The sequence below is a fragment of the Capsicum annuum genome, chromosome 11 (assembly GCF_002878395.1).
Source record: "Capsicum annuum cultivar UCD-10X-F1 chromosome 11, UCD10Xv1.1, whole genome shotgun sequence".
In the NCBI taxonomy this organism is placed as follows: domain Eukaryota; kingdom Viridiplantae; phylum Streptophyta; class Magnoliopsida; order Solanales; family Solanaceae; genus Capsicum; species Capsicum annuum.
Window position 1 is genome coordinate 77,832,009 of NC_061121.1, and position 25,829 is coordinate 77,857,837.

Here is a 25,829-nt window from a genome sequence, read left to right on the forward strand (position 1 = left end):
GAGATAACACATGTGAGTCATCATATAATTTGTCAATCACTTTCAGTTCATCAAGAATATCAATTCTCATATTGTAAATATCATTTAAATCTTTCGAAAGAATAACTTTCACAATTCCACTTTCAAATCACTTCACCATTTACCATAGACACAAGGAAACACACACACACTGGGAGATCCTATAACCGACATAAACCATGTGAGCTACATGGAGTTCAACGTACAACCCACGTTGGGGAGAGCCATCCTATCCTTGAAATCGGAGTAGGACTATCGATATCAAATCCACACAGACTAGTGATCACTATATAAATCAGACTCAGGCTCACTCCTATGGGGGCACGTAGTTCTAGGAAAGTAAGGTCGCCTTATACCTCCCACTCGGTGCTAAAGATTTCTCCCGGACTTAGCTCAGATCATTTCAAAGACAATCCACAATAAAACAATTTCAGTAATATATAAATATACATGAGGAGCCATCATGTTTCCCATTTATCAAAATCAACCACATTGTGGATTTCTTTCATACTCGAGTTCAAAACAACTCCATTAAAACCAAAAGATCAAATCATTTAAAATATCTTAAATATTCAACGTCAACGTGCTTATAACACACACTTTCTTACAAAAACACAATTTCCAATGGAGATTCATGACCCAAATATCAAAATCATGATAAATATCGTTCAAGATTCATGCTTTATATCTCCACACATGTAAATTCATCTTTCAAAATCATAAACATCAATATTTCATAATAATCATAATAAGATATAGGTTCATGCTTCAAATTCGTAAAACATCAAATAAAAATTGTGTCTTTGTAAAGAAAAGTACTTTTGGGCACAAGAACGAAAGAGAGTTCTTGTTGAAAAAACCCACATACCTTGAATGATGAACGTTAGATTGATACTCATTTTTGAGATGTTAATCGTGCCTTTGAATGATGGTTCTTGGAGTTCTTCAACTAGGAACTTGGAAACTTGAATAAATTTACAGAATTAATGGTGAACTTTGGAGGTTCTTGAAGTTGGATGAAGGAGCTTAGGTTTTTCTTCTTAAGGGAGTTTGATGAAATATAACATATAATGCTTCTAATATGCTTTAATATAGAGTTTGGATGGATTTTGGGTGAGGGAGAATGACCAAAACGCTTCTAAAAATCAAAAAGATTCTTGAATCTGTCCTTTGGTGGACTGTTTTGATAGTCTGAAGTAGATCAACCATAAAGTTTTACTCCGAGATTCAAATTAGATGAAACCAATTTTATTAGAAGGAGGACTCTCATATATTTTCGTTGATATATAGTATCTCACCCAGATCATTGTGTACGAGCAGTTATGATCGTTTGAAGTTGACTCAAAAATTCACTTTTGATAGGCTGAAGTTGATCGACCATAACTTTTTGCTCCGATAGACAAATTGGATGAAACCAATTTCATTGGAAAGAGGAATCGCAGAGCTTTTCTTTGATATATAGTAGATCACCCAGATCATTATGTACAAGAAGTTATGATTATTTAAAGTTGGAGCAAAAATACATCAGGCCTTAGTACTTTTTCCTGCACATTTTACTGTTCACTACTATTCACGGTTCGATCGGAATGTTCATAACTCATCGCTTGGGTGTCTGGTTTGGATGATCCACATATCTTTGGAAATATTATTCGATACTCTATGCAATGGTGGGTCATAATATAAGAAATTATGCATGAAAAATTTATAATTCATTCTAGAAGATAGAACCCAACACGTTTACGCACAAAATTTCAACGAAAAATTTCTCGGGGTATTACATCAGCAAATCCCATTGCTATGTAGGCAAAACAAGGAGCAGAGATGATAACTGAGATACTTCAGAACTGGTACCCGAGTACCACTACTATTGGATTCACCTATGATACTCTTATTGATATTGGGTAGTCTGAGATCAATTTCTCTAATGAAGATGGCACCTCCAGTATTCCTACTCTACCATCGACTGAAGCACTAAGTTTATTCACCTACAGGCTATCTATAGTTGGCTATGTATTTATCCCATAGGAATTTTTGAATGATGTAATGAAATAGTTGAGCACTTTGGAGAAAAAGGTTCGGTTAATGAAAATAGGAATAAAGCCCTAGGTTGATAATAGACTTTATGATCAAAGAAAAAATATACATATGAGGTTGGATGATTTTGAGCAGAGAATAACTCATTGCTTGAAGCTATTCACGCTCCTAATTTAGCATGAGTTAAGGCTGGGATAGCCGATTTGCAAAAGTTGGTGAATGAATTTCATGAGAGGCCAGTTTTCTCCATGCCAGTTATTATAGGGATCCAGTCAGAAAAGGTCAAAAATATTTGGTATGTCAAAATTAAATAAAAAGGAAGAAAGAAAAAAAAAAGAAAAAGAAAAGAAATAGATAAATCACCGAAGAAGAAAATATTGAAGCGGCAAAAAGAGCATGTCTACAATGTGAGAAGGACCAAGAAACGAGGGTCCAAGAGATTATGGTAGGAGTTGGTAGTTTGAGAGTTGCCACATATGTTGATATGGACAGTGATACAACCCCGACACCTAATATACCACTAAGCGAGCCAGCCACAACTGGTGCCACTATTGCTAAGGATGTCATGAAAGATAACTGGAGAACTATTGAGGAGAGTGGGGCTCAATTTGAGGGTCCCCATTCTGATCTAGTATGAGTTGGCACTTAGGGAACCCAGGTATGTCCTCGAATACTATTTTACATTGGTAAATGCACTAGGGATAGTTCATAGATTTTAGTTATAGGTGGGAGTGTACCACAGTCACCACAGGTCATGGTTTCTGTGTCTCAAAACTCGTAGGTCATAGCTTGAATGAGGAACCAGCATATGTGTGTGTTATTGTGTGATGCTTATGTAAGAATAAAAATCTGCATAGGTAGTCAATAATTTGTGTATAACATGTGCTAATTATTCTGTTTGAAAATTTTATACCTCTCCTAAAAAATTTTCTGATAAACTGTGTGATCTGTGTATACGTGCGACTTCTAAGAATCCCTTAATGGCATTAGAATTAGGAACAAGATAACTATTTTATGTAGGTTCAAGAACTAATAGGTAGTGCCTAACATTGTGACCATGTACAAAATGAGTGTGAGAGGTTACTCAGTTCCCAGTGTGTGGGGAGTCCAGAACTTACCCGGTTACTATTTCCTAGAGTGCCAGATGGTTGGTTAAGAGATGATTATAGGACATTTTTTATTAGTCCACTCCAGCCTAAAATGCCAAACAAAATGAGATATGAATCTATTGATCCCAAATTTGAACCTAATAAACTGACAACACCAATTTTGCCTTCTCGCTTAACTACAATGAACTTGTTTTGTCCCTGGTCCTCCTTGGACATTGTGTACCTCAACTCAGGTAAATTTTTTAAGTTGAGGGCAGCTATCATAGGGGTGCATAGTGAAATGTGAGTACCAAGAAAGAAGTATAGATAGAAAAATAAATAAGGGCAGGTGTGCTAAAAATCAAAGAAAAAAATACCAAGAAAAAAATAGAAAAAGAAAAGAAAAGAAAAAAAGAAATGAGAAAAGAGAACCACACCCGATCTAAAATAGGCATAAAAAGAAAGAAAAGGAGAGATAAGGGAGGATTGAATAAGGAAGATGGTAGAAAAATAAACCCCTATGAAAACATAGTGCCAAGGAGGCTAAGTCACTAAAAAGTTCCCAAATATACCTTAACCAACCCCAAGCCTACGTTATAAGACTAACAAAGTCCTAGAATGACCCTAACTAAAGCATCTGAAACTTTAGGTAAATAACATAAGGGAAAGCGTATGGCATTCTATGTACACTGATTGGAACTTATTTTTGAGTGTGAGAGTCTTTAGATTGTCCCTAAAATAACAATTTGAATTAAAATAAGTAATAGGAACTTCTTTAAGTGTGAGAATGCATGGGTTACAATGTCAGGATACGTATCTATCCGAGTAGGGTATATTGCTTAGAGTTAGTTGTTCATGGCTAATGTAATTCCATCATTGGTTCTGGTGGATTACACTATGGTACTGGGTCATTATACACAGTAGCATTTTAAATAGTGAAATAGGAGGGGGTAAAAGTTTTCTTAAGCTAATTGATAAATCGACTGACAAATATATCACAGACTCTTCAATGTTAAGCATCGTGTTTTTGTGGGTTTTATCTTCGTTTTTTCTAAGGACACGAAAACATTCTATGTTGAGGGTGTTGATATGTTGGGATTAGCGGCACATTAATGCTTAAAATAAGGAATTTATACTTGGACTTAGGTTATATTATTAGATATGATGTGGTTCTGTGTGTTGTTATAGGTAAAAATAGCTTGATTATGGTGTTGGACTAAAAAAAAGAAAATTTCTAAAAATTCAAAGTACTAGTCAAGCTATGGGTCATCAAGTCACTTTACGACTCGTAGCCAGACTCATCAGGATACTGATGTCGCCCAAAACTACACTCCTCTCAGAAGTATAATGCAATCTATTACATATATAATAATAGGTTGGGGTCAATCTCACAGGAAAAATGTGAATAGTTGCTTGACTTGATGTAATCCACGAGCATACAGGAAAGTAAATGCGGGGATTTGTAGTATTAGTTATAAGTAGTAACCAAATCTTGAGTACTTTTGAGTTGAAATCAATAAGAGAAGAACATTAGGTTTGTATTTACCCTGGCTTATCAACTCCATAAATTCCTCGTGATCAACCTAACTATTTGTTATTTTTCATGCAAAGTCTACAAGATAGGTAGTATCAACTACCGAGTAAGCTAGAAGATAAATTTAACCCTTTACTAGGTAAGTCTCAGGGTGTTGTCTTGTTGCCCCTTACTAAAACCTTAGTTCACTTATTTTGGTAGGATCAAGTAATTAGATGAGATACGAGGACTAACAGGTGGAGGTAGAAGGATCCCAAATCACTGTCTTAACTTCTTTTCCCAATCACAAACTCCTTGGTAGGCATGGATACGAATATAGGCTATCTAATTAATTATTATGAAGAAGGTTAAGATACATGTAAAAACCCTACAAAAGTTTAATCTTACACTTCCTCTACGTAGCTAATCTACCAGGGTTCCCACAACCCTAGTCAAGGAGATTAGCTGCTCAAGTTTGTTAAAGAAACCGTGTTTATCAATGAAGAACACATAAAATCAATTGCACAAGAATAAGATGATTAACCTCCAAAGTATTTAATTGAATAAACCCTAAATCTCAAGAATAATTGTGAAAGTATTATAATAATATGTAAAAGCATGTAAAACGAGTTCAACAGCGTAAACTAATGAAAGATAAACCCTGGGGTATTTATAGTATCCTAAAATAAACATAAAATTCTAATAAAAATGGGAAAGGTAAAGGTAAATCGGCAGTCGGTACGACTCGATCTTCACTCATATCGGCATCATACGACACGTACCCTTCCTTGTTGTATCCATTCCAGTATCTGATCTTCCCATGGCTTACACTTTCTGTTCAGCATACTACTTTTTATTACTAGCCATGCCTGAGTGTACGACTCGGGTCTTCCATCCGTATCCACCTGTGACTTTTTTCCTTCCAATTCTTGAACACTGGTTTGTATACGACATCCCTATATGAGTCATACTCAAACTTCTAACTTGTATAATTCTGACACTTCAATCTTTGAATAGTAGCTTTGATTCTATTAATCTCACGGTTGCTTTGTACATATCGTATCCATTGTGTATGACCAGTATGGATGAGTCATATGTTTTCTTCACTTGGTCTATTGTTCGGGTCCTTGATTCTTAAATGATTACAGTTGGCTGACACAACTCGTATACTCATCTTACGACTCATATACATGAGTCGTATATTTTTTTCACTTACCATTTGGTCCTTGTGTTTGCTTCTGATATGGGTACAATTCATCCTTTGAATCGTATGTTGAGCGTACAACTCATGACCTGACTCGTATCTTGATTAATTTTGGTCTTTTTTAGGTGTTTTTCTTATATTTTCATTCAAACACTATTCTAGACCTATTTTACCAGTAATATAAACCAAAGTGAATCATATCTAACAAAACACCTACATTCACGCACAAATTTGTAGTTTTAAGCATTGAAAATGTCGTGTTTCCATGCCATATTAACACTCTCAACTTAAACTTTTGCATTTCCTCAGGCAAACAAACCAACCAAATATTCATTATCCCCGAGATGATGCTTAATCAGGAAGTTCTCAAGCAACCCATGGCAGTGATTTTGAGCTTAATTTCAATCTTGTTGTTCTCTCATTTAATCCTAACTTTCAAAACACAGTTGCGCATAACAATTTAGAACAAATAGAAACATAAGGGAATCTGATAATGGCATTACATTAGCAATAGAGACTTGGGTATAGACATAGATTAAATTTATCAAACATTCTAGCAATATAGCAGTATAACCCATGTGCGCTCAGAGTCAGAGAAATCCCATTCACTCTCCTTTTGGATAAATCAATCTATTCAGGGATCTAACAAATGACTCTTTCACATATAAAGAAGTAACACTAGTGTATACAGAATACCATAGGCTTTCCCCTATGCTCTTTTCCTAAATTTTCAGACAATTGCAGTAAGATCACTATAGGACTTTGTTCGGCTTGTAATGTAGGCTTAGTGAGCTGGTATAGTACCTATGGATATTTAAAGAGACTAACTCTCCTTGGCACTACACTAAATTTTGGGGTCCACACTTAACCAATTTTTTCACTCTATTTATTTCCATCCTTATTTCTCCCTTTTTTATGTATATTCAGGTTGGGTGTGGTCTTATAGTCTTTTTTTTCAAATTTTCACAAAATTTATTTTTCTTTTATATTTATTTTATTTTTCTACCATACCCAGCCTTACTTTTTTTTCTCTTATACCCATTTCATATCACGTACCCCTATGATAGCCACCCTCAACTTAGGTGATTTGCCTGAGTTAAAGTGCACAATGTCAAAGAAGGAACATGACTAAAATAGGTTCATTGTAATACAAATGGGAGGGTGATAGGTTTAACAAGAAAAAATAGGCATACAGGCTCAAAATTGGGATCAATGGATATCATTCACGCATGAAAGGTCAATTTGGCTAAGAGTGGACTAATATAAAAAATGGCCTATGATCCTTTCCTACCTAACAATCCTAGCCCTAAGTAAAAGCAACTGCGCGGGGTCTAGATTCCAACACACTGGGAACTTAGTATATCTCACACGGACTGGCACAGGACTATATTACTAAGTACTAGTTATTCAACTGTTTTGCTCCTCACTGTTCTATGCCTAATCCTAATGTCATTTTCAGATTCACAATAGTCTCACACAAGTATACCAATCACGCACTTATTTACAAAAAGTTTTCAAAGGGGGTTCAAACACAACCTTTCACAATAGCATTTCAAATCAGCAGTGTTTCAAGAATCACGAATCAAAAATCAAAACAAATCTTTCAATACAATCCAAATAAAAAAATTTCAAAATCTTTAAAAATAATTATAATAAAACATAGTGTACTGGCATAGGTGCACTGATCTACTCCCTACCTCAGCTGCCTATTTCAAACCTGCAAGTCATAACAAACTTTCAATTTTAAGATACATTTTTTTAGCTACTCTTAAATTTTTTAGAATAACCCACACCCCCAACTAAAAATCATTGTACTATCCCCAGTTCTACAAAAATAAAAATAGCTTAAGGAAAAGGGTCATACCTAGGAGCTCAAGGTGTCGGTGCATCATCAGTCATATGTGAGCCTACAGATCAAGTCCCACTCTCCTCAGTTATCATCCTATCAACTGAGACTAAATCAATCATAGAAGATGGAACAATATCAACCCCTACAGTATCAACAACCGGATCTCTCAATCCACCAGCTCCAGAGGCCATCTCAAGGACCCTAATCTCACAGTCCCGCTCATCCTGAATACTATCCGCTCTATCTCTCTTCTCAGCTTCTTGCTCTTCTTTTATCATCTTTCTCTTCTTCTCCCTTCTTTGTTATTTGATATCCTCAACTTGCACATCTATCAGGTCTGACCAAATATTAGGAACATAGATAATAGGAATCACTGTCTCAATGATAGGATCAACAACCACCAGTCTCTCATAAACTTATGAAATTAATTTCTTAATCTTCTCAATCTCGACTCTCATATAAGTAACCTTGGGTGTCTGCCCTCTTCTCAGTTATTGAGTGATACTCAACTCAAAAGCGCCTAGGCACCCTTGAACTTACCTATCCTTCCCCTCAAGTCTCCTGTTAAGCTAACTTCTCACTTCTTCTTTTATATGACCTACTTTCATGTTAAGCGTAGCAAACTGGGTCACAACCTTAGTCCATCTAGCCTGGGAGATCATCATAATACCTAGAGGCATACTACGTTGCCTAGGTAGCACTGACTGGACTGGTGATGGGACATTAGAAGTACCCATTGTATCTGGATGAGCACCCTCAGTCTGTGCTCCTGCCTCAGTAGCCTCGGCTATAGCAGGGGAGTCTATCTGATCATCTTGTGGGAAAAATCTCACCATAACCTCTATTACCTATCTCATAGGTCGGGTCAAAGGGTTGGAAGCATCTCTAATCTAACTAATATCAAACTTCCATCGCACCTCGATCATATCATCAATCCTATGGAGTTCTAACACTTCTACAACAAGACAAATCTATGTAATCATGCAGGGATAGGCCAGCAATTACTTTTGATCCCCTATTTCCCTATCTCACAGTTCTCGATACAAAAACTCACCAACATCAAACTCATAATCGGCTTTGAAACTGTCTGTCATGGCTGCTCAAACTGGGCTCAATACTTCGTCTCCTGTAGTAGGGCACAACCTATGCCAAGCCAATGTCCATTACATTTTTCCCTCGAAGTTGAGGGTACTCCTATTAATCTTCTTAGAGACTACTCTGGGACCTCTTACTACCCAGACATCATTCTCTTCATGTGTGGCAATCTATTCTGCAATCCATCTAAACATTACCATCTTGTCATCCAAACCCAACAACCTTTGTTTAACTTTCCTCATCTCCAACATTTGATGAACCATCTTTTCTATGTTGGCTGGAGCCCAGTACTCTGGTCTATATAAAAATCTCCCAATTATATAGGAAGAGATGTTTACCCAAATGCCTTGAATTATCAGTGACTCAATCGAGTCACCACCCTTCCACAAGTAACCTTGTGGATATTGCCGCTAAAGTTCTCTTTTGTATGCAGCATAAAACTCATGGACCAATACTTTACCATATCTTCTTGATGCATGGGTCATCCAATCATACCCATAAAATCTAAACCGCTTCTCAAAACCAGGCAGCTCCAATATCCCTGTAGTAGACATCTCTGTAATGGTCGTACCCACCGGTACGAAAGTATCTTACCACCTAATAGTCTGAACCACCCATTATTTAAAGAATCCTATATTTTGGGGTACCCCTATCATTCAATGATAGGCATCGGGGCAGTGGTGAATGCTGGTGGTGGGTCTTGTTAGGATATTGGTCTCACTTCATTCACATTCTCCATATCTTTAAAGTGATGAGACTCTACCTCTTCCAAATTAGAGTCATTCACTTTATCATTATCATCTTCATTATTAGAATTATCATCATTAAAAGGTGATTGAGGTGTGTATGGGGGAGTAGTAGGATTCTTTCTCTGTGGGCTCTTTGGAGTGGGTGACTTAGACTTTTTCAGCACCACTTTTTTCCATTTTCTTTAGCAGATTCCTTAATTTTTTGTGTATCTTTATTCATGATGGTTCCATCATACATTTCCCTACTACTTTCAGATACAGTCTTATATTCAAACTCACTAGATTCCGAGTAGCAGCTGGTGTTTGCTTCGCATTCTTCTTCATAACTTGCTTGAATGAGGAAGGGTTCTTTGGAGCCATGGTTCTTACATATAAAACATTATTATTAACTAAGTAAAAAAGAGAAAAGAAAAATTAAAAACAAAAGCTCAATATATCTATTCTAATTTGGTTACGAGTGATGGATACTGGTCATACCGATCGGGTACGACTAGTATAACTGATTCATATCAGGTACTGTGTATAAACTTTGTACACTAGTCAGCTTACAACTCCTCCTTACCAGTCATACCAGTAGGGTATGACTCGTGTCTAACAATCATAAGCTGATCAAGAATATTTATTCTGAATTTAATATTCCCAGGTAGGTGAGACTAATAGAGTATGAGCCGTATGGTCTGGGTATGACTCATATGATCAAGCCATATCTATTCTAGAACCTTAACTTTTTTATACTTCTATGATGTCAGCGGGTAAGACTCTCATATGACTTCCATACCGGTGGGTACGAGTCGTAAGAGGTTTCGTATCCACTGTAATAGAGAAGTACAATTTTAAAGTTTGACTCCAATGCAAATTAACAAAAATACCCAAAACTAGTTTTAGCTATAATCATCATTTCAACCACACAAACATATCAACTACATTTCTAAACCTTAGTTCTCCCCCCCCCCCCCCCCAAGTTCTTATTTTCAACAAAAATAATAATGCTAGGGTACCCATAATTCAGCATTTACATATAACATACTCAACCAAGTTCACAACATTAAACATTACTCATTTTAACTTGCCAAGTAGGGAAAAGAAGTTTAACAACTTACTTGGTGATTGAAGAAGTCAAATTCTCAATTTCAAATCCTATTGTCCCAAAATTCAAGTTTATATCACATAAATTGGGAGATGTGAGGTTGTTGGTAGTTAAATCAAGTTGAATTCACATTTATTTTGCAGATTAATGGTTGAAAATTGGGTGAAAATAGAGTGTGTATGAGTGTTTTAATCAAGTTCTCAATCAGGTTTTTTCCTCTTTTATTTAAGCATTGGGTCGGATCAACCCGATTGTTTAACCTAATAAGCATGGGTACGAGTTGTGTATACTAATCTTACCCAGTCTTACGGGTCATGTATTCAACTCGTATAGCCCTAAAACTTACCTGGGTTTCAAGAGTGGACACAAATCAAGGTCACGAATTGTACCTTAAGGGTATGAATCATTCTGAGAATCGTATTATTCCAGAAACTTTTTCCTGAATCTAATTTTGTTCCTAGGTCAATACGACTCTTGCTCACAATTTGTATCATATAGATATGATTCATAAAGAGTCTGTATGGCTACTTTTCTCCTTTTCTTGATTTTGTCGTCATTCCTTAGTCCTGCACATTGGACAAACAAATTACCCTATAAATGAAATAAGTATAAAAACATGGGTTACCTCTCAAGCAACGCTTGATTTAACATCGCAGCACGATGTGTCTAAGTTGGCTACTCATATATCTCCACCTATCCCATGGGTTGCCTCCCACACAATGCTTGATTTAAAGTCATGGCATGACTCAATTGCCTTGATTACTCAAACTTCATCAAGGTCAATCTCAACTACTTCATTCACCTCTTCCATATTTCCCATATTGTGTTGTACTATTTTTCTATTTACCTTGAATGGGGGATCATCATCCCTCTTAAGTTCTAAAGAAATATAAGGATAAACCTTTATAACTATGAATGGACCATGCCATCTCGACCTTAGCTTACCTGAAAACAAATAAAGCTTAGAGTTGTATAGTAGCGCTTGGTCACTTTTCTCAAACACCATTTTCTTAATATTTTAGTCATGATGCAACTTCATCTTATCTTTGTAATTTGCTTAAATTTCATATGATCAAAGCCGAAATTCATCCAACTAATTTATGCTATTCAGACTTGACTTTGTTCTATCCTTCCATTCTAGATTCAGTATCTTTAATGCCCATAGTGCTTTATGTTCAAGCTCAATTGGTAAATGGTAAACTTTTCCATACACAAGCTGATAAGGTTAAGTACCTATGTGAGTCTTGTAAGTTGTGCGGTAAGCCCACAATGCATCGTCTTTCTTTCTTACCCAATCAGTCGTATTGGCATTCACTGTTGTTGCCAATATGGACTTGATTTCTCTAGTAGATACTTTAACCTGTCCACTAGTCTACGGATTATAGAGTGTTGCCACCCTATGTTTCACTCCATATTTTTCAAGCAAACATATGAATAGGTGGTTGCAGAAATATGACCTACCATTACTAGTGATAGCACGTGGCATACCAAATTGAGAAAAGATGTTTTTTCTAAAAAAATGTCATGATCCTATGAGGTTCATTGTTAGGAAGTTCAATTGCTTTCACCCATTTCGACACATAGTTTACAACCTCAAGTATGTATTTCATGCCACACTAACTCATAAAATGTCCCATAAAATCTATTTCCCATACATCAAACACTTTCAGTTTTAAAATACGACCCATAGGTAGTTTATGTCTTCTAGAAATAGTACCCTTTCCCTGACATTGATCACTAGCAAATGCTAAATCATGAGCATCTTTGTATATGGTTAGCCAATAGTAGCCGTATTACAGGATTTTATGAGTTATGCGAGTCCCTTAATGTTGACCCCCAACTGGGGATAATGACATGCTTTAAGTATCCTCATCATCTCTACCTCAGGTATGCATCTGCGAATGATTCCGTCTGCAAAAATGTTAAATAAGTAAGGTTTATCCCAGAAAAATTTTCTTACCTCATTCATGAACTTCTTCCTTTGCTAATGTGAAAGATCTTCTGCGACTAGATCACTGGCTAAGTATTTGCATAATCTGTAAACCATGGAATTAGATATTGAAAAGCTACTAATATCTGCTTGTCTAGAAAACAATCATCAATCTCTAACCCAGTATTAACCTTCTGCATAGCTTTCTCCTCTAGTCTAGATAAGTGATCCACAACTTGATTTTCTATTCCTTTTCTTTTGTACACCTAAAAGTCAAATTCTTGCAACAATAGCACCCACTGAATAAGCCTAGACTTTGAATATTTCTTAGCCATTAGGTACTGCAATGTTGCATGATCATATGCACAATCAACTTTATCTTAATCACGTAATATCTAACCTTTTAAAAGGCAAAAGCCATTGTCGGTAACTCTTGCTCCATTACGGTATAGTTTTTTTAGCAGGATTTAATGCCTTACTAGCATAGTAGATGGGATGAAGGATATTTTCTTTTCGTTGGCCCAGTACATCCCCTACGGCTAATCCACTAGTGTCACACATAATCTCGAAAGGTGAGAAATAATCAGGAGACACAATCAAGCAGCAGTCCCCAATTTCTCTTTTAGGCTTTCAAAATCCTTCTTACATTCACCATCAAAGTTAAATTTTACCTCCTTCTCAAGAAGCTTTCAAAGAGGATTAGAAATCTTTGAGAAATCCATAATAAATCACCTCAATCTTCGCTCAATCAACCTCTATGCCTCTCTATGAAATCTTGTGGCCAAACATAATTTCTTCTTTGACCATAAAATGGCACTTTTTCCAATTAAGTACTAAGTTGCATTCTTCACACCTTTGTAGAGTATTTGACAAGTTATTTAGGCAAGCTTTAAAAGAATCACCAACAACTGAAAAATAATCCATAATAACTTCAATAGTATCTTTGACCATATCAAAGAAAATAGACATCATAAATTTATGAAATATGGTTGGGGCGCTGCGTAGCCCGAATGGCATCTCTTAAATGCAAAGATCCTATAAAAATGTAAAAGTAATCTTCTTTTGGTCCTTAGGTGCAATAGTGATCTGATTGTAGCCTGAGTACCCATAAAGAAAATAATAACATCCTCTGTCTACTAATATGTCTAACATCTGATCCATGAAAGGCATAGGAAAATGGTACTTTTGAGTCCATGCATTCAATTGCAAAAATAGAGAAATTAGTAAATTTAAAATAGGGGAAAATATCGATCAAGGAGTATGCCTTGAAGTTTCACCAATTGTCTAAGTATGCTCTAGAAATGGTGTCTAATATGAGGGCCAGAATGAGAAAGTTCACTTTAGGGCTATCTCGAGAGTTGATCCTTGAGAGAAAGACTACATTGCTGATCAAGGACATGGATATTTCTAGTTTGGTTATCTCTATGTAACAGGTGGAGGAGGAAAAGAAGAAATAGGCTAAGATAGGGGAAAGGTTGAGTAAGAAGTTCAGGTTCTCTGAGTAGGGTGGACAACATCAAAGTACTCAGAATGGTGGTACATGGCCAAAGAAGAAGTGGGAGAGTTCTAGTTCTTTCTCCACAACTAGTGCTTCTTACTCGAAGTAGTCAGGTGATTGGCATTAGTAGGGTGGCAACAACTTCAGGGCATAGGGTGCCTAATCTCAGGTTAGTGGAGAGCAGTCAGCTTTATTATGTCCTATTTGCAGGTTTTATGGTTAGTTTATATCAGGTTTTTTGTGATAAAGGGAGGGACAAGTGCTTTAAATATGGTCAGCTAGGCCATATGCTTTGAAATTATCCAGTTGGTAAGGTTTCTTGGGGAGCAAATAATATTTTGGTTGCCTCATCATCTGCTCCCACACCAAAGGTTGTTTCTTCTGCATCTATTTCTGCTTATGATATCGGCACAGGTCAAAATAGGTTATATGCTCTTATGACCCAAAAGTAGTTTGAGGCATCTTCTGATATCGTGAATGGTATGTTACAACTCTTTTCTTGCGATTTGTACTGCTTACTTGATCTGGGGTCCACCCTTTTTTATGTTACCCCATTTGTGGCTGTGCATTTTGGTTTTTATCCTAAGGTTATGTTGGATTCTTTTTTTATTTCTACCCCGGTAGGTGACTTTGTGGTTGCTAAAAGAGTTTGTAAATGGTGTGTGGTATCTATTGGTAGTAAGAAGACTTTGGTAGATTTGTTTGAATTAGATATGGTGGACTTTAATATCATTATGGGGATGGATTGGTTACACTCATGCTACGCGTCCTTAGATTGTTAGACCTGTAAGGTTGTCTTTAAGTTCCCTGTTGAATTGGTTATTGAATGGGAGGGTAGTTCCTTAGCTTCTAAGGGGACATTTATATCATATCGTAGAGCTTAGAGGTTAATCTCTAAAGGATGTCTCTATTATTTGGTTTGGGTTAAAGACTCTAACTCAAAAGGTCCTTCTTTACATTCGGTTTTGGTGATGAATGAGTTTCTTGAGGTCTTTCCGAATGATCTTCCTAGTGTTCCTCAAGATAGGGAGATTGAGTTTAGGATTGATTTGGTTCTAGACATTCGTCCAATATCTATTTCTTCTAATAGAATAGCTCCAGCTAAGTTGTGGGAGCTCATGGAGAAACTTAAAGATCTTTTGGATAAGGGTTTTATCCATCCTAGTGTATCTCTGTGGGGTGCATTGGTGTTAGTCGTACGTAAGAAGGATGGTTCCCTTCAGATGTGTATTGACTATAAGCAGTTGAATAAGGTGACAGTTAAGAACAAGTATTCTCTTCCAAGGATAGATTACTTGTTTAATTAGTTGAAGGGTGCTAAATCCTTTTCAAAGATAGATCTTCGGTCTGGGTATCATCAGCTTAAGATTAGGGAGGTAGATATCCCAAAGATGGTTTTTTATACCCAGTATGGGCATTTTGAGTTCTTAGTTATGTTATTTAGTTTAACCAATGCCCCATCGGCATTCATGGATTTGATGAATAGGGTATTTTGTTAGTTTCTAGATCTTTTCATTATTTTGTTCATTGATGACATCCTGGTGTACTCTAGGAGTGAGGTGGATTATGCCAATCACCTTCGTACAGTGTTGCAGACCTTAAAAGAGCAGTAGTTGTATGCCAAATTCTTGAAATATGAATTTTGGTTGAATACTATCACTTTTAGGGTAATATTATTTCTAGTGAGAGGATCATGGTGGATTCACAAAAAGTTGTAGTCGTTAATAAGTGGCCTAAACCCACCAATATTTGGAGTTTCTTGGGTTTGGCTCGGTATTATAGGAGGTTTGTGGAGGGTTTTTCTATAATAACTGCCCCATTGACCAAATTGACTCAGAAAAAGGTAAAGTTCTCTTGGTCGGATGCTTGTGAGGGTAGTTTCTATAATTTGAGTCTTCACTACCACCTAGGACTATAATTTGAGTCTTCACTACCACCTAAGTAAAGCTAACATGGTTGTTGATGCTCTTAGCAGGTTGACCATGGAAAGTTTAGCTCATGTGTAAAAAGAGAAGTGAGAGTTAGTGAAGGATATTCACTACCTGTCTAATCTTAGGGTTCACCTTTTGGACTCCGAGAATGGTGGTGTATTGGTATAGGAAGTGGTTCGGTCATCTTTTGGTGCAGAGATCAAGGAGAAAAAAATATTATATTATGTCTTGATGAAAATTAAGGGTGATGTAGGTGGAAAAAGGGTAATGAAATTTGAGATCAGTGGTGATAGTACCTTGTGGTATAGAGGGAGGTTATGTGCTCCTGACATTGATAGTTTGTGAGAAAGGATATTGGCTGAGGTATATGAATTCTGTTATGTTGTACATCCTGTTTCGATGAAAATATATAATGATATAAAGTAGATGTATTGGCAGAATAGTATGAAGAAGTATATGCCTGATTTTGTAGCCAAATGTTTGGTGTGTCAACAGGTGAAAGTTGAGCACATGAGGCCTGGAGGCTTGTATGAAGAAATTGAATTACCTAAATGGAAATGGGTAGTAATGAACATGGATTTTTTTACCGGTCTTCCTCGGTCTCAGAACTAAGTTGATTCAGTTTGGGTCATCGCGGATAGATGACAAAGTCAGCTCACTTCTTGCCATTAAGGACTAACTTTTCAGTTAAGAATTATGTGAGGTTGTATCTTCATTAGATTTTGAAGGTTCATGGGGTACCTACTTTGATATAACTCTGATCGTAGTATTCAATTTTTATCTCACTTTTGGCGGCCATTTCAGAAGGGGTTGGGGACTAAGGTTAGTCTAAGTACTGCTTTCCACCCACCGATGGATGGGTAGGTATAAAGGACTATTTAGACATTGGAAGATATGCTTCGTGCATGTGTAGTTTATTATATGGCAATTAGGTTGAGCATCTACCTCTTGTAGAGTTTGCTTCCAGCAATAGTTATTATTTTAGCATTGGCATGGTCCCTTTTGAGACATTGTATGGTAGGAGGTGTGGATATCCTATTGGGTGGTTTGAGCTTGATGAGGCAGATATGTTTGGTCCAAAATTGCTATATCAGGCTATGGAGAAGGTAAAGGTGATTAAGGATAGGCTTAACTCTGCCCAAAGTTGCCAAAACTTCTATGTGGATTTAAGATGTAGGGACTTGGAGTTTTAGGTTGGGGATAGGGTGTTCCTATAGGTGTCTCCCATAAAGGGAGTAATATGGTTTGGGGAAAAGGGGGAAGCTCAGTCCCCTGTATATTGGCCCTTGTGCGTTTTTACATAAGGTTGTTAATGTTACGTATGAATTGGAGTTTCCTTCTAGTTTGAACTTCATTCATCTGGTGTTCCATGTCTCTGTGTTAAGAAAGTGTATAGATGATCCTTCACTAGTTGTTCCTTTGAAAGAATTGGGTATCTCGGATTCTCTATCTTATAAAGAGATCCCAGTTGAGATCTTGGATCGGTAGGTTCGTCAGTTGTGGACCAAAGATGTATCTTTGCTTAAGGTCCTATAGTGGAACCACAAGGTGGGAAAAGTTACTTGGGAAGCGAAAGAGGACATAAAGTTCAATTATCCGCATCTGTTTTTTGCTCCAGATATTCATGCGGATGGTATGTGTTCTTGATCATATCTTTGTTTTTTAACTTGGTTAAAGAAAGGTTTATTTCCTTGCATCTTTGTTTTCTAAATTAGTTAAAGGTTGGAATGGTTATATTGGGGTGTAGTTCGTTCTTGTACTACCTTGTCCGTCATTCGGGGATGAATAATCCTAGTGGGGAAGACTGAATCACCCTGGGTTTTGGACCTTAGAATTTCCTGGGTTTTGAACTTTCTGGACATCATACGACTTACCATACTAGCTGTATGGTAAGGATACGGGTTAGGTGACCCAGTCGTATGTTATCCAGTGTTGTGTGGTTAAGTTTCTAAAATGGGTACGACTTGGGTAGGTACGAGTCATATAGTTGGTGACAGGTCGTAGGGTTGGGTTTTCCTTTCCTTTACTTAATCTAAAACTCAGTAACTTAACTTGGATCTGAGTATGAGTGGCTCACCATGAGTTATGAGATAGTGTACGAGTCTTATAGTCCAACTCGTATGTTGGACAGTGTCAGCCCCTCTTAATTATATTATGGGTACAGGTTAAGGGTACTGGTCGCACCCTTGGATATGATTGGGCTTGGTGGTCGTATGCTGGATAGTGTTTGGAATCCAAGGGATGCCTAGGGTACGAGTTGTGGGTACCACTAGTATGATAGGGTACGAGTGGTATGGTAGAGTTGTACCCTCTTATGAGAAATTAATACAATTTAAGTTGGGGGTATTCTAGATATTTCCCCTTATAACTCCTTGAGATCCTACAACTTAAAACACTTTTTGGGGCTTCATTAACCTATTGGCAATCAATCAAATATTCTAAACTCTCTCAAAAATCTCCTAAGTCTCTTGGGTAAAGCAAAAGCTATGGTTTCCTTCAAGGTGGTCAATTGAGGCTCATAGGGGTGATTTGTTCTCATCTTCTTCTAAATCTAAGGCATGTTACTCCTCCCTCATTGTTAGTTCCAACTTAGGGCATTTTTAATGAATTGTTTTCATGGCATAATTGTTGTATGGTTTTGGGTTTTCAAATATATGTTGGGGTTTTTGGTTATAAATGCTTGGTTATGGTTTTACCATGTTTTAATTATGGATTTGTATGTTTTAATGGTGGTTTGGACACTTGGTTGCATGGGAATGGTTAATTGGTACTTGGTTTTTGCTTTGGAAACACGATGCCCCCAATGTGTTTGATAAAATGCCTATGAGAATATTTTTACTACATTGTTGAACTTTTAATTGAACTAATGCATGTATATCTTGGTAATGGAACCCTAAATGGTTTTGGTTAAATGGTAAGGTCTTGGTAGTTATGGTTGGTTTAATTGAAAGCCTTGTGGGGTACAAAGGAATTCTCCAAGCAAACTAAGAAATGCACTATACTTGTGGGGTACATAGGATTCCCCAAAGTCAATCTAATAATGTAATCTATGGGTACATGGGAATCCCTTCTTTATAATAAGGATGGCTAAGGACATTGATTGCAAGCTATAGTCGGTATAATGATACCACTACTTATAGCCTTGGTAAATAATAAATGAAATGGTGGTTTGGTTGTGTGGTAATGGTTTTAATTGGGCAATAATGATGGGGTATGATAGCTAACCGTGAAGGTGTGAGTCCAATGAATGAACACTGGAAAAGGATGTTTGCAAACATAAAGATTGGTCATGGAGACCATATATGATATTTATGGGGTACACGAGAATCCCCTAAGTACACTAGTACATATGTATCATGGAGATCAAATGGTACTTAAGAACCCCTTACTCTTATGGTATCTCTGATTCATGCAACTACACGCATCAGGGCTCGTTTAGGGGGTTACACTGGATCCATATAGTTCGTGGGTGGTTCTAGGATGGTTAAGCTGCACATACCCAGGTTAATGGTTTTAAAGGCATGCTAAACCCGATTCCCTTTCCCAGCATGGTTATATATATGTATGTATGGTTATGAATGCATATGGTTGGTTTACTTGGTTTTAAATATTGGCATTATTTTATCCTTATCCTGAGTACTTGTTAGAGTTCACCCGCTAACCCATCTTCGGGTTGTTGTATCCCCACGCAATGCAGGAATCGGTCATTCTACTCCTCCTGCTAAGTGCTCGAACTCAGGATCAGCTTGGTTGGATTAAAGTGGTGAACTTTCTTACTCTTAAAGTCTCCGTTTCATATCATGGATGTCATTCCATACTTTTAGTCATTTTATAGACATTTGTTTTGTCTATGGCTGGGGGCATGTCCTAATCGGATATTATTTTACTTTTGGTTAGAGGCTTTGTGGAACTACTTGGGTTAGAATGGGCAGTTTCGGTAGTGGTGTCAGAATTAGTATTGGTATTGGTATTGGTACTGATACCATTTGACTGAATTTATTATTGTTCCATCCTATTATGTTATATTATCGATATACTCTTGGTTATTGTTTTGGCTTTGGGTTTGGTTATTGGTTGGATATTGGTTGGTTGGACTTACTTGGGTTGGTCACGGTCATGGACCTATCCTAGAGTATGGACTTTTAATAAATGTTATCTTGTTATATGTTCGGAATTCATCAAACTCAGGTTATGTGTTTGGAGGTTAGGTTGGGTAACGGGGGTGGTCCTCGATCCTGGTTGGACTTTGGATACCCATTACGAAAAGGCCCCAGTTCAAGTCGTGTCAATATGAATTTTGAAAAGTGATTTATGAGAATTTGTTTTTCGATTTTACGAATGCCCCATGTGTTAATTAAAAGAAATGTGTGTATTTGATAAAGGAATTGGCCACCACATATAATGTCTTAAAAAGAGGGTGTTATGTACAAGTTTCATATAATTTTGAAATAAGAACTCTCGTGTGTTATGATAAATATTTTGGTGGTCATTATTAAGCTTTAAGTAAAAAGGGATGTGGATACGATATGATACGGCTTGCAAGTCTAGGTATGACGGTACCTATTATGAAATGCTCTTAAGATTAGAGAAATGAACGTTTTGAGTATGAAGCATAGTTTTATGAGGTTAAAAATTGGGCTTAAAGAAGGATAGATAGTTACCCGAAGAAGGAATTTGAGTGAAAGGGCTCATTGTTGGAAACCATGCTTGCCGATATGGTTATTCTCAAGATAGGAGGATAATGAGGACATTATGAAAGGGTGATGCCTACGGTATGCCTGAAAGGGGGCACTACCAATTTATGAAAACTCCAATTCTTATGGCAAACTTGAATTGGAGGATTAGCCACCAAGTTAAGGGCGGACCCATACAGCCCGTAGGTAATCAGAATTGTAGGATGTACCATATGGCTCAGAATTAACGCAAAGAATGGATCCAATATTTATGCAGTATTATTTTGAAAACTCATTGATTTCGCCCATGTGTTTACTTTTTTTTGTGTATGTGCGCGCGCGCGAAGAAGCAGGCACCTCTTCGTCGACGTGTCTGCTTCTTCCATGATTTTACTGAATTACCCCTAAATAATTATTATATGTCATTTACGTATTTAAAAATTAATAATATTTAATAAAAAAAGATAAAATAGACATTTATGACATATCTGCTTGAGTTGTTTCAATCATAATTTTACTATATCACCCCTAATTAATTATTATATATCATCTAAGTATTAAAAAATTAATAATATTTAATAAAAAATAAAATAATAAATTAACTCTTAATGTTTTAAATTACTTGACATCTTATATGAGACTCATTTAAAAAAAAATTACAAATATTTTTATAGCAATTTTGTTATATCACTTCTAATTAGTTATTATGACTCATTTAATACATGTCTGATTCACCACATCATGATATTTGGTTGGATCTTACGTATTAGAAAATTAATCATGTTTAATAAAAAAAAAGTAAATTAGACATTTATGACATGCCTGTTTCAGCTGCTTCAATTGTAATTTTATTATATCGCCCCGAATTAATTATTATAACTTATCTAAGTATTAAAAATTTGATAATATTAAATAAAAAAGGATTACTACTATTTAGAAATGTGAAGAAGCAGGCACCTCTTTGTCGACGTGCCTGCTTCTTCCATGATTTTACTGAATTACCCCTAAATAATTATTATATGTTATTTACGTATTTAAAAATTAATAATATTTCTTAAAAAGCATAAAATAGACATTTATAATATATCTGTTTCAGCTGTTTCAATCGTAATTTTACTATATCACCCCAAATTAATTATTATAAGTCATCTAAGTATTAAAAAATTAATAATATTTAATAAAACATAAAATAATAAATTAACTCTTAATGTTTTAAATTACTTGACATCTTATATGAGGCTCATTTTAAAAAAAAAATTACAAATATTTTTATAGAAATTTTGTTATATCACTTCTAATTAGTTATTATGACTCATTTAATACATCTCTGATTCACCACATCGTGATATTTGGTTGGATCTTACGTATTAAAAAAATTAATTATGTTTAGTAATAAAAGTAAATTAGACATTTATGACATGTCTGCTTCAGCTGCTTCAATCGTAATTTTATTATATCACCCCTAATTAATTATTATAACTTATCTAAGTATTAAAAATTTGATAATATTAAATAAAAAGGGAAAATAGACATAAATCAACTCTTATTGTTTTAAATTAACTTGACATCTTATATGAGACTCACTTAAATTTTTTCACAAGTATTTTTGTAGCAATTTTGCTATATCACTTCTAATTAGTTATTATAAATCATTTAAGACATGTCTGCTTCGTTACTTCAATCGTGGTATATGATTGACTTTCGAAATTATCTCAATATCACTTAAATTAGAATAGAAGAAAAAGTATTATAAATTACAATAGTTAAAAAACTTAAACTATTTTAAAAATATAATTGACTATTATGCCACAAAAATCTTGATAAGGAGAATATTATAGATTACAATAGCTTACAGCTTAAAATAGTAAATTACAGTACAATTCCAAAAAAATATTATAAATTGCAATAGTTAACAACTTAAATTATCTAAAAACATATTAAAAATATAATTAATTGTCTAAATTTTATTTATATCACATAAATTGAGATAAAAAATAATATATATATATATATATATATTGGGGCCTTGCTAGCATGGGCCGATGAACATCTAGTGTGTGTGTGTGTGTATATATATATATATATATATATACTAGATAGTGATGGCCCGTGCTAACACGGACCCAATGTTGAGACACTTATTAGCTAAAGGGCAAAAGTTTCATAATTACATAATATAGCAAGTTGTATTTTATATTTTTGCAAACTGTTACTATAAAAATACAAATACATATGATTTTTACTGTCCTTATGATGATATGTATTTTGTATTTTCGTAACTGTTGCTACAAAAATACAAATACATATGCTACAGAATGTAATTTGATAAAAGTATTACTATTTTTTATAATTTAATACTTAAATATGTTACTTTATGTATTTTTTTCTTCCCTAAACAACATACAATATTTGTTTATAGTATATGATTAATGTTAACATCCATTGTTCATTATTTACATCCACGTGTACTACTTATACTATTTACATACTAAAAATGGCGATGCTTATAGCTTCTTAAGCCGCTTTTAGCAAAAAGTACCTGCCTAAATGTAAAGTATAAGTTCTTGTATACTGTCTTTCTAAATTGTACCGTCCCTTTTGCACACCTTATACAAAAAAAGTGTTTCTATAAATGACTCAGAAAGAGACTACATGTCAACCAAGTAAACAAAAGTTCACTCATAAGATTCGTATACCACCTTCAACCGACTGTTAGTGAGCAATTCTAGCAAAGATTGAGGACTGTTGGTAACCAATTCTAGCAAAGCTTGAGGACTGTTAGTGAGCAATTCTAGAAAAGATGGAGATACCATCGACTCCAAGCAACTGACAGCATGTATCAACACTTCAACCTTATTCTTCTTCCAAAAATCAACGCTAACCTGATAATTGACAAAAGAAATAGCATTTCTTAGTACGGTGTTATTGAAACACTATGTTATGCAAGTTAAATCAACAGATACACTATACTGCATGCAATATTCATGTCTAAATCATTGCATAAGGTTGTTACTTGAATGAGAGGGAGAACACACAGTCAGATGTAGGCCTAAAAAGACCAAAAGAGCTCAACAAGCCAGACTTCAATAACTAATATCTTCTTCAATTATCCAGCTTAGGGACCACAGCGCAAATAATATGTATCGAAAATAGATCAAAGCAGCAGAACCAACAAAGGTTCTCGGACCGAAGCCTGGCCACCATTATTTCATTTGGCGGTTATCAACGACCCATACAAGAAAATGATATACACTTAACCGTAGAAATAATTAGTTAATACTATATCACTCCCTCCGTCCATCTCTACTTATTCAGTATACTAAAAATTCTACTTATTAAGTAGTTGTACAACAGTAATTAAAGGATCTAAATTTTCTGTAAATCTATAAACATAGTAATAGAGCCACACGTGGTACACCAATAATAACTCAAAAACATCAACCAATAATATTAAAATACCAAAAGCATTCTTCATGGAGGTACACAACATCCAACTAAGGTAACACAAAATTCCTTTCTCTTTGAGGAATTTCGACTTGTGTTTTCCTAGTAAAAGGTCATTTTTCTGCATGTTGATATAAAAAGTTAGTCAATAAACATCTATTGGCATTTGGTGACATCAATAAACATCTATTGGCATTTGGTGACATATAAGTTCATTCTCTATATTCCATTATAACACAACCATCAACTTTCTTGTTCCACTAACGATTTCGTAAAATAATGTAGCTTTGTATGTTTGAATTCATAGGAAATAATGCATTTGATAAGAACTGATACTCCTGACTAACAAGAAATTAATAATTTAAATAACGTTTAACAGAATTAGTGATAGTAGGGCTGGTACCTTGTGCAATGGCAGGGAACAAAATAAGTGAATGGCAAAAGGGACTTTCCTTTACCATCAACTGGTGATGAGAGTCGAGGTTGCTACAACGCAAGAATTTGGAGTAATTAGAGCTATACTTTGGTATCAACGGAGAGTAATACTATTAGACTGAGTGATGCAAATACTTATAGAGGAAAAATGCAGTAATTTTTCTCTGAATTGAGAATTGATCTTGGGATACCAGAGATTTTGATTATCTTTTGAATATCCTGAGAAATTTTAATTTGATTCCTTAGCTCTCCGTTTTGATTTGTTTGTCTGGCTTTGACCTTCTGTTTCAATTTGTTTGTCGAAAGTAAAAAAAAATTTTGAATCTTGTGATTTAAACAAAAGATATGAGATGTATCAAAATGTCTTTAATATTGTGGTCTTAAACAAGTCATGTGGAAAGTTTAGAATTAACAAGTCGCTAACAAAGGAAAAAGATCTTCTCTTTGAAACGCACTAAAAAAGAAGTAAGATAAGCAAATTGAATCGGAAGGAATATCTTATATCCGAAGTTCATTGGCTCGAAAATTGACTTACTAAAAGAAAGGTAAAGCACTCCTTGTATATATACTTATCCTTACTTGTTTACACTTATTTTGGTTTACACTTCTGTAGGTGGCTCTAGCTTCAGGAGGAAAGCATTACACAGAGATAGTTAGATAAGTGTAGCTAAATCCTGAGCTTGCTAATGCAGTAACTGTTGATGCCAAGGACTTGCAGTTGCATAAAGACAATTTACACCTTACTGCTTCTTCCCAAGTTCTCCTAGGCCACATGATGGCTCATGCTTTCTTTCACACAATCTCAACCACATCCTCATCTTGATACTCAATAGTGAAAGTGTAACGTTCAAAAAGGAAAATTGTCTAACACTCCGTAATATTATCATAAAACTGTACGAACTATCATATTTTATGTTTTAATTGTTCAATTAAAAATAAGATAAATTAATGATAGTTTTTCTCTACGTTTTTCAAAATTTTACCAAGGTATGTAGCATTTATATTGCAAGTCCAAGAGGGGTGTCGATTTTTGATACATGAAAGTGCCAATCTCCCTGACTGGCTTGCTGCAAACATTTTAGTTTCGTTGAACCATGACACATTGAGCTCAATTTATCTTGATTCAAATAAGATAGTTGGGTCATCATTTATTTATTGCCTCGAGTAACCATTAACAAGCTAAAACTTGATGCCATCACCTATCTGAAGCCTTAGGACAGCCAATTTTGATTCATACAGTTTTGATTAACCAACAAGAATAATATATATATATATATATAT